The sequence below is a fragment of the Carettochelys insculpta genome, chromosome 11, assembly GCF_033958435.1.
Source record: "Carettochelys insculpta isolate YL-2023 chromosome 11, ASM3395843v1, whole genome shotgun sequence".
NCBI classification, from domain to species: domain Eukaryota; kingdom Metazoa; phylum Chordata; order Testudines; family Carettochelyidae; genus Carettochelys; species Carettochelys insculpta.
The window spans coordinates 18,175,204-18,185,209 of NC_134147.1; the positions used below are offsets into that span (position 1 = coordinate 18,175,204).

At 50.1% G+C, this 10,006-nt stretch overlaps 1 long non-coding RNA gene across 1 annotated transcript; it reads right to left on the reverse strand.

Moving 5' to 3' along the window:
• Positions 1 to 4,427: 4,427 nt before the first annotated feature.
• LOC142019385 (uncharacterized) lies at positions 4,428 to 9,027 on the reverse strand. Its single transcript, XR_012647048.1, has 3 exons — positions 8,845 to 9,027; positions 5,740 to 5,841; positions 4,428 to 4,949 (listed from the first exon to the last, which is right to left on the reverse strand). It is a non-coding gene; the product is annotated as an uncharacterized LOC142019385 (long non-coding RNA).
• Between the last annotated feature and the right edge of the window lie 979 nt (positions 9,028 to 10,006).

Genomic DNA, 10,006 nt, shown 5'->3' on the forward strand with positions numbered 1-10,006 from the left:
GATTCTGTTCCCCATCCCACTTGCTGGCAGCCCCGTCCAGCACACTGGAGCCCTCATTTCTGGCCCCATCTCAGAGTTTAGAGGGGCCCACAAGTTCCATGAATGGTGGAACCCCAGAAGAATGATTCTGGCCTGAGGCCTTGAACCTACCCTACCTCCCCTCCCGCCATGGGGCTGCGGTGCCAGGGGAGGGAGGTGTCTCACTTGGGGCCACATCAGTGGGGCTTTGTGGGGCTTGGAGGAATTTTTTTATCTCACTTGTGTGGTCCTAGAGTTATTTTTCTGTGGGTCAGTGACCCCGACCCAAAGCAGGTTCCCGCCCCTGTCATAAATACAGGCAATGCTGAAACATTTGCATTGGACGTATTTTATTTCAAAATGAAGCCTGGGCAACAAGCCCCCAGTTGGGGCCAAACCCCCTTCTAGCCACAGCATCATAACACCCCTGCATCCCCACACACTTCAGTCCTGAGCCTGTCACACAGTGGAACCCCCTGTCCTGAGCGTCTCACGTCCCCTGTCTTCTGCCACAGCACAATCCACACACTGCAAATCTGTGTCCTGAGCAGGGCCTAGCCCCAACCCCCCTGCCCTGAGCCCCTCATACACCCCAACCTGAACCCCTGCACCTGCCCATCCACAAGCCTGTGCTTTGCTCAGCACCCCAACACTCCACCTGACCCCAACACTCTCCAGCCTGGAGCCCCCTCCCTGAGCCAGCAGCCCCATTCTCCACCTCTGCCTGCACCTTTCACTTTCCCACCCCCAAATCCCTCATCCCACCCCAGAGCCTGTACCTCCTGGGTGCATCTACGCTTGCCTTCCTCTTTTGAAAGAGGTTTGCAAATTAGGTAAATTAAAAATGCAAATAAGGTGCACACTTGCATAGTTGGCTCCTCATTTGCACATTCTTATTTAGAAGGAAGAAAGCCAGTGTAGATGCTGTTCTTTTGAAAGTAAACCCCATCTTCGAAAGAATCCTTCTTCCCTTTTTTTAGTGGGAAGAGGGATTCTTTAGAAGATGGGGTTTAGGTTCGAAAGAGCAGCATCTACACTGGCTTTTTTCTTTTGAAATAAGAATATGCAAATAAGGCGACAATATGCAAATTTGTACCTATTTGCATTTTCATATGTCTTCTGAAAGAGACATGCAAGTGTAGACACAGCCCCTGTCTCCACCCAGTAAGAGTGAGTAAGGGCTGGGGACAACAAATGATGGGGAGGAGGGGAACAGAGAGTGTGGGGCATCAAGAAAGGGGTGGGCTCAGGGGACTTGCCCTGACATTTAGAAAGTGATCTTGGGTGTAAAAAGATTGGAGACTCCTGGTCTAGGTGGTGCTTGGTCCTGCAGTGAGGGCAGGGGGCTGGACTCAATGACCTTTCGAGGTCCCTTCCAGTCCTAGTGTTCTAATTCTGTTGTACATGGCTGTGTCTACACGTGCCCCAAACTTCGAAATGGCCATGCAAATGGCCATTTCGAAGTTTACTAATGAAGCGCTGAAATGCATATTCAGCGCTTCATTAGCATGCGGGCGGCAGCGGCGCTTCGAAATTGACGAGCCTTGCCGCTGCGCGGCGCGTCCAGACGGGGCTCCTTTTCGAAAGGACGCCACCTTCTTCGAAGTCCGAATAAGGGGACTTCGAAGTAGGCGGGGCCCTTTCGAAAAGGAGCCCCGTCTGGACGCGCCGCGCGGCAGCAAGGCTCGTCAATTTCGAAGCGCCGCTGCTGCCCGCATGCTAATGAAGCGCTGAATATGCATTTCAGCGCTTCATTAGTAAACTTCGAAATGGCCATTTGCATGGCCATTTCGAAGTTTGGGGCACGTGTAGACATAGCCCATGAGTCTAAAAAGTGAGCCTCTGTCTGTCTCAAAAACTGAGTCCGTCGTACAAGAGAACAAACACAATGTAATTTAAGCTTCACACCTCTGCAGACACAATTACAAGCCATTAGACTCGCATGAAGAAACAGTCCTCTAAAATAAACATGTACAAAAAGTCAGAAGTTCACAGTTGTCTCCTTAAATATGGCCCCAGGTTGGCAAGGAACCCGAGAAGCCCTTACAGTACAAACAGTAACTTGGTAATGGCTCCATAGAGCGACACTCTTCCTGTGCTTATGGCTAGGTTAAAGCCTGGACTCCAGACTGCTCCGGGGCTGGGCTGAGGGCTACATGGATAAGACCTACCACTAGCCCCTCAGAGTTACACCTTACAGGGAATCCCAGCTGACTGGAGTCCCAGTTATGTGTACCATGGTAATGAGCATACCAGGCTGGAGGGGAGCAAGGTGAGGGCTTGGCTGGAGGTTAGGGGTGTGAATTTGATTAGTCTCCTCACATGCCCCCAGTCTGGTTTGGCTGTAGTGTTAGCATCAGACAGGGTCTTTCACTGCCCATTGTGGGCTGGGATCTATGTAACACCAGTCTGGGTTAGCTCAGGGGCTGCTCAGGAATTTCTCCTCTAAGCGGGACATGAGGAAGGTGGTTTGATAGTAAAGAGACTTGTTTCCTGGAAGGAAGTGAAGCTGCATCCACTCACCAGCTCCCCACAAAGTTTACGTTGGGCGCACTGTCCTTTTGAGCATCTGCTTCTGGCTGAGGTCAAAGATGGAACTCCACAGTTGGTGAGTCTGATCCAGGGCAGAAGGGAGGGAGGGATACAGCTGGATGGGTCCATGGGTCTGATCCGGTACAGCTGTTCTTCTTCCACATTTTAACACCCTTCCTTAGCTTACAAGCCCCAGGTAGTAGCCAGGGTCACTGTATCCCCAGGTTCAGCTCCTCATCCATCCAGTCTCGAAGAGGGACCTGTGTTGGCAAGGAAGGAGTCAGCAAGTTCTGGCAGATGTCCTGGCTGCCAAGCATGCAGGTGGCCTCGTGGTCCTCAAGAATCTTCTTCCAGTGCTTTATCTCCTCCTTCAGAGACTCGATCTCCTTCTGCAGAACATTGTTAGACTGCTCCAGCTGCTCATGTTGCTGGGGTGACGGGAGCAAAGAAAGAAGGGATTAGACTAAAACTTCGGCCCCCTGGGAGAATCGGGAGGGAGGGTGCTAGGAGGTTCTGCGCCCAGTTCTTTCTTACTACTTGATTACAAGTAAGGTTAAGATCCTGTTACAATTATCTTTATTAACAGAGAGAGAGAGAGGGAGAGAGAGCTCTGCTAGTCTATGTACTATCAAAACAAAAAAGCAGTAAAGTAGCACTTTAAAGACTAACAAAATAATTTATTGGGTGAGTCTGTTCTGGTCTGGCTATGGGCTGAAGAAGTGGGTCTGTCCCACGAAAGCTCACCTAATAAATTAGTCTTTAAAGTGCTACTTTACTGCTTTTTTGTTTTGATTTTTACTAACAGTCAGGGACAGGTTATGGGCAAGAAACAAAAGTCACAGAAGCCTCTAACCTGTCCCCGACTCTTACTAAAACAATGGTGATAAAAAAGGGACTGATGGGGGAAGGATGAAGCCTTTGCCTGGCTCTGGAAGCAGGGAGGAATCTAGCACCTGCCCTTGCCATGGCTTGGAACACTGGGGGCTGCCCATGGCAGGTGGGGGCTCATGGGAACCAGCACCAGGGCTGAGAGTTCTGGTTACACAAACATCTCATAGAGCTGGAAGGGGCCTTGGGAGGTCATTGAGTCCAGTCCCCTGCCCAAACACCACTTTTTTTTTTTAAAAAAAAAATCATCTATTTGCTCAGATCCCAAAATGCCCCCTTAAAGGCTGGGCTCACAGCCCTGCATTTAGCAGGCTAATGCTCAAACCACTGAGCTATCTCTCCCCTTCGCCAGTGCCCTGCTGGCTGCCAGCTCCAGGCCGCCCCCTCCCGGCTGAAATGGAAAATGTCTCAGAGGTCTCTGAAAGTCATGCAAGCTGTGACATAATCTTATCTCTAGTTAGTAGGAAGATCAGCTCTATTTATTATTTCTAGCCATTTCTGTGCAGAACAACAATGGCCCCTAGCAGCTGATGGGATGTGAGGCACAGTCGCGGGATAGGGAACAGCAAGGATGGGTGCGCAGCTGACTCCAAACAGCCGGGCACAGCTCTGACGGTGCTTTTGTTACCAACAGGCAGAGTCGAATCTGAGACCTCTGGAGATGAGTGCAGGAGCCTCTATAGTTTGAGCTAAAAGCCAGCTGCCTCTCAGCAAGGGCTGTTGAGGGGACTAATCCTCTGTGTAAGTGGTTTAGGTGCCTCTCCATGGGGCAACGAACCCCACTCCTTAGTTGTGTGGGTTACACTGGCAAGTCCGAGGTTCCTGCTGTATGCAAGGTCTCCTGGCTCTCACCGGTCCCTGCCTGCATCCAGGACAGTAGGTGCTTTTGCTACCACTTTCCATCTGACACCTTGGCCAGACGTAGCCATGTGTCACTGCTAGACGCGATGTCACCTTAGCCATTTGCATGCAAACGAGATGGTTTGGAAGACCCCGGCCTACCTTGACATTCTGCAGCTCACAAATACAACAGAACAGACTAGTGAGAGGCCGTGGGAGTCGAATGGTTGAGCATGGGCTGGGAGTCGGGACACCTGGGTTTGTAAAGTTTAAAGCCAGCAAGGGCCATCATGACCTAGTCTGATCTCCTACATAACAAAAACCCAGAGAACCCACTCGTGCATCTGATGAAGTGGGTCTTTGCCCACCAAAGCTTATGCTCCAAAATATCTGTTAGTCTAGAAGGTGCTACAAGACTTCTTGTTGTTTTTGAAGATACAGACTAACATGGCTACCTGTCTGATACTTAACCTAGAGAAGCTTGTTCCTAGCTTGATCTCAGCTCTGCTATTCAGTTGCTGTGTGAGCCTGGGTTAAGTTCCTTTCCTGCTTTATTCTTCTTTCTTCTCTTGACTGTCTAGATGTCTTCTGAGCCAGGGCTTTCTCTCACTGCATTTGTGCAGCACCTGGGGGTTACAATCTCTGGGTGCTGCTGCAATACAGGTAACTACCTACAGAACAGGGATACAGTGACAGAAGGACTAACACACAGGACTGAAATGGGAGCCAGGATTCCTGGATTCTAGCCCCAGTTCCAGGCAACGAAGTTTAATGAGCAGGAAGGGGCTCAGTCATTTCTATGCAGGTGGCACTTGAGCCCAGGACGTGTGAGTCCCAGAAGCACTTCCTGGCTCCAGCCACTGAACCCTGCTCCCCTTCCAGAGCACACAACTCCCAGTCTCCTGCTCTGACCGTGGGCCTGCAGTGACTTCACATGACCCATCAGATGCCCCATCAGCGAACTGTGAGGGGCTCAAGGGCCACACTTAACGCATGTGGCTATTTTTGGTCTACAAACACTCCAACTTTCCTGTGCTGCAGGAAATCCTCTTACACAACCACAGGGCCATATCCTGCCTCCCACCCTCCACTCCAGACAGTCAGGATAGCAACTCCCCCTTTCCTCCCACGCTTGGGTCTTAAAGAGCCAGCAATTGCTCTGGACTTAAACAGTGAGCTTTCCTCCTCCATGGCTCTGATTCCAGCATGTCTCACCAAGGAATCCCACCTCAAGGCCTTGCTACTTGTGCTGACAGAGAATCCCCACCCAATGGTAGAAGTATAGGTCTCAGGACACATGTTATGCAGTTACAAGAGAAAGCAGTGGTGCTCACAGCTATGAGCTCCCCAACTCCCACAGTCAGCTCTTGCTAACTGGGGAGCTTTACTTCTTGGGGGATCTTGTACCAGGACCCCTATATTTCATCCTGTCCTGTCACCGTTAGCCCCCCCCCCACCAACCTGATGGAGCTCATCCGCCTTTTCCGTGTGCTTCTGTCGGCTCCTCTGGGCGGCTGCCCGGTTCTTTTGACGTCTTTTCAGCTTCTTCTCCTCCAAAGAATTCTGGGAGACAAATCAGCTAATGAGGCATGAGATGAGTTGGCTGGGCCTCAGCTGAGGGAGCTCCCCAGCACCGAGGGCACTAGCTGACCCTGACCCACCCCCTTAGCAGTGAGATAGAGAGCTGGATGGGCCACTGGGGCTGCCCCACTGCCCTCATAATAGAGGGGTGAAGTGAAGCCAATCAGCAGGATGAACAAGAGAAGAAGGAAGACACCGAGGCCTTTGCATTTCAGCATTGCAGGATCCAGTAGGTCAGAATAGGAAACTGTGTCGGCATCTGAATTCTACTCTTGGTGCAGGGAGGGGACTAGAGTCTAGTGGTTAGAGCCAAGGATAGTGATCAGCACCTTGGGTGTCTTTTTTTTTTTTTCCCCTTCTCTTTGTCATCCCAAGTGAACCCAAACCAAACACACAGATGCCCCTGGGGCCCAGGGCAATACAAAACATAGGACCATGGTTCTTGGCACTGGCTGCTTTGAAGCCACAGCAGTCACAGCTCAGTGGTGAAACTGATCAGGGATGACCCTGGCTCACTATCCCTCATGGCAGCCGCGGGGCACATTCCATGCACACAAGGGCTGGGGCTTTCGAAAGCATCCAGAAGAGCAGGGAGTACAGGCCCAGCAACCTAGGCCCCTGTAGAGCTTCCCACTCAAGGTGGCAGTCGGTCTCCCAGCAGGTCTCAGAGCTCTTCCATCCGAGCAAAATCTGGAGTAAGAGCTGGCCATGAACAGGTTGTTTTCTAGAGTGACAAGACATCTACAGCTGATCCTCTGCCTGTTTCCCCACATCTTTCATACACCCGTCATCTGGCTGGGACACAGTCTGTCATATACAGGCTCACACAGAGCTCTGGCTCTCTTCCACCCAGTCACACAACGCCAAGTTTTCTGTCTCCCATAATGTCACATATACACGCCCATACAGTTCTGTGTCACATACTAAAGCGCAGTTCTTCTGTCAGTCACTGTCTCACACACACTGTCCCAGTCACACAGCATGTGCTGTCACCCACACTTTCAGACACACAGGTGTCATGCATACTGTCCCACTCACGCAATCACACACAGTTTTCTGTCACTCACACACTATGTTCTCTCCCATGCCATTCTCTCGGTCGCATGTACTGTCCCATTCACCTAACCCCGCGTGCAGAGTTCTGTCACCCACACAGTCACACAAGCTCTTTCACACAGGTAGACACACACACACACACACACACCTATTCAGATAGGCACAAAATGTCTGTCAGATTTTCCCAGTGGAGGATTAACATAAGGGCAAAAGGGGCAGTTACCCCAGGGCCCCTAGGTATGAGGGGCCCCAAGGCTCCATAACTCCATTTTGTTTAAACAGGTCACTTGAATGGAACAAAAGAAATGGTGTCGTGTCATTCTTGTTTTAAAATTAACAGTAATTTTATTATGCCTCATGAGTAATTTTATTATGAGTAATTTTATTATGCCTCATGAATAGGTGTTAAAGCAGAAATAGTGGTGTTACATTAATATACTGGGGAAGGGGTTGTGACTGTCTTGTCCCAGGGCCCCACCTGTTCCTAATCCGCCCCGAATGCTCACACACAATCTGTGGCTCACACTGTCAAAGCATCACACTGTTAGCCGTACAGTTACACGTTCTCACACACATGCACAGTTCTCTTTCTCACACTCACACACTCAAATGCAGAGGTACCATTTCTGTCACACATATAGGGGTCTCCGTTTCTCTCACACACACAATTCTCTCCTTCATACAAGCGCACCTACAGGTCTGTCTCATACACACTCAGTTCTTCCTGTCACATGGACAGGTGTCTCTGTCTCTCTCACGCAACCCTCAGTTCTCTATCACACACACTGTCACACATACACACAGGTCTCTGTCATACATACGAGCACATTTCTTTCGGTCAGGCACACTTTTGCACACAAGCACAGTTCTGCCTCATGCACGCTGTCAAACACACACATTGTCACACTTTTCTGTCACGTGCACGGGTCTTTCTGTCTCTCCCAACTGTCATGCACATAATTCTCTGTCTCACAAACACTCAAACATACATACAGGTCTCTCACAACAACAGGCAGTTCCTTCTGTCACACATACACACAGCTCTGGCTCTCTTCCACCCAGTCACACAACACCAAGTTTTCTGTCTCACATAATGCCACAAAAACACGCCCATACAGGTCCGTCACATACAAAAGCACAGTTCTTCCTGTCAGACACTGTCTCACACACAGTTCTGTCCCAGTCACACAACCACACAGCATGTGCTGTCACCCACACTTTCAGACACACACAGTTGTCTTGCATACTGTCCCATTCATGCAATCACACAGTTTTCTGTCCCCACACACTATCTCACACACTATGTTCTCTCTGTCCCTTATACACAGTTCTCTCTGTTGCACATGCTGTCCCATTCACATAATCATGCACATGAGTTCTGATACCCACACAGCCTTCTGTTGCACACATTGTCCCCTCACATATTCTCACACACACACACGCACGCACGCACGCACGCGCGCACACACACACACACAGAGCAAGAGAAACAGTTCTGTCACACACACAGTGTTCTCTCTTGCACATACTCTCCCATTCACATAATCATGCACACAAGTTCTGTCACCCACACAGTGTTCTGTCACACATACTGTCTGGTCACATAATCACACTCACACAGAGTGAGAGAGACAGTTCCGTCACCCACACAGCATTCTCTCTTTCCCATTCACCTAATCACACACACACACACACACACACACACACACACGGAGTTCTGTCACCCACACATGCTGTGCCATTAACAAAATCACACAGAGTTCTGTCACCCGCACAGCGTTCTCTCTGTCACACATGCTGTGCCGTTCACCTGCCCACACGTTGCATTCTGTCACCCACAGTCACACCTATACAGTTCTGGCTTACTCACAATCCTCTCTGCCACACACTCACACAATCTTTCTCACACACAGCTCACTCTCTACTTACCACTCCAACTAATAGAGTGTTCCCATCCTGCGAGTCCTCCGAGGGGCAGCTAATGCTTCTCTGGGATGGTGGGTTAGTCCCAAACCACTCCATGCCATGGACATGCATGGGGTCAGTTCTTGAGGTGACAGGCCACCAGAGAAGAGTGTGTACTCAAGGCAAGAGGCGCTTAGCACCCTGGGACCATCCTGACAGAACCTGTGCTCTGCTGGCCTGGCCACAGCCTCCCTCACAGGCTGCCAGCTGGTCTCCTAAGGGCCCAGGACATTCATGACTCCAGCCTTTATAAACAGCTCAGTTTCGATTTATCCTAAACCAGACCTTTGCTCAGAAGAGTCTGGCTCAGCTGGAAAACACGTGTTTGGAATTTCCTCCTTCGTGGGCGAGCCAAACAGCTTCCTCCCAACTTGTCCTCTGGCCAGTTCCCTAAGTGCTTTCACTTTTCTGCAGGGGTTGGTTCCTCTTTCCTGCTCAGAATTGCCTCAGTGCCCAGAAAGGTTCAGAGTTTCCTCACCACCCTGCTTGCTTGGCAACCAGTCCCTGGTTCACATGGGTGGGGGTGGAGGGGTTCGTACCCTGTGGTGAGGAAGGCGGAGTGAAATACCAGCCCAGGCCAGGACACTTGGAGTTTCTGTGTGGGGTATCTCGGCAAAATACATACGACACAGCATCCTGCTAGGGTGTCAAAACAAAAAAGCAGTCCAGTAGCACTTTAACGACTAACAAAATAAGATATTAGGTGATGAGCTTTCGTGGGACAGACCCACTTCTTCAGATCATAGCCAGACCGGAACAGACTCAATACTTAAGGCACAGAGAACCAGAAATAGTAATCAAGATTGACAAATCAGAAAAATTGTAATCAAGGTGGGGACAAAGCTCACCACCTAATAAATTATTTTGTTAGTCTTTAAAGTGCTACTGGACTGCTTTTTTGTTTTGATAGCATATAGACTAACACGGCTATCTCCCTCTTACTTTTCAACCTGCTAGGGGGTGTGTGTGTGAGAGAGAGATTTTGGGGGGCGGGTGCCTGTGGGAGAGGGACAATACAAAAAAAAACACCCCCTGCCTTAACCACATTAAGATTTCCCCGCCCCCCGGCCTGCTACAATCTCCATCAAAGTCCTTGGGTTTTAAATAGCCCCCTGGGGCATAGCCT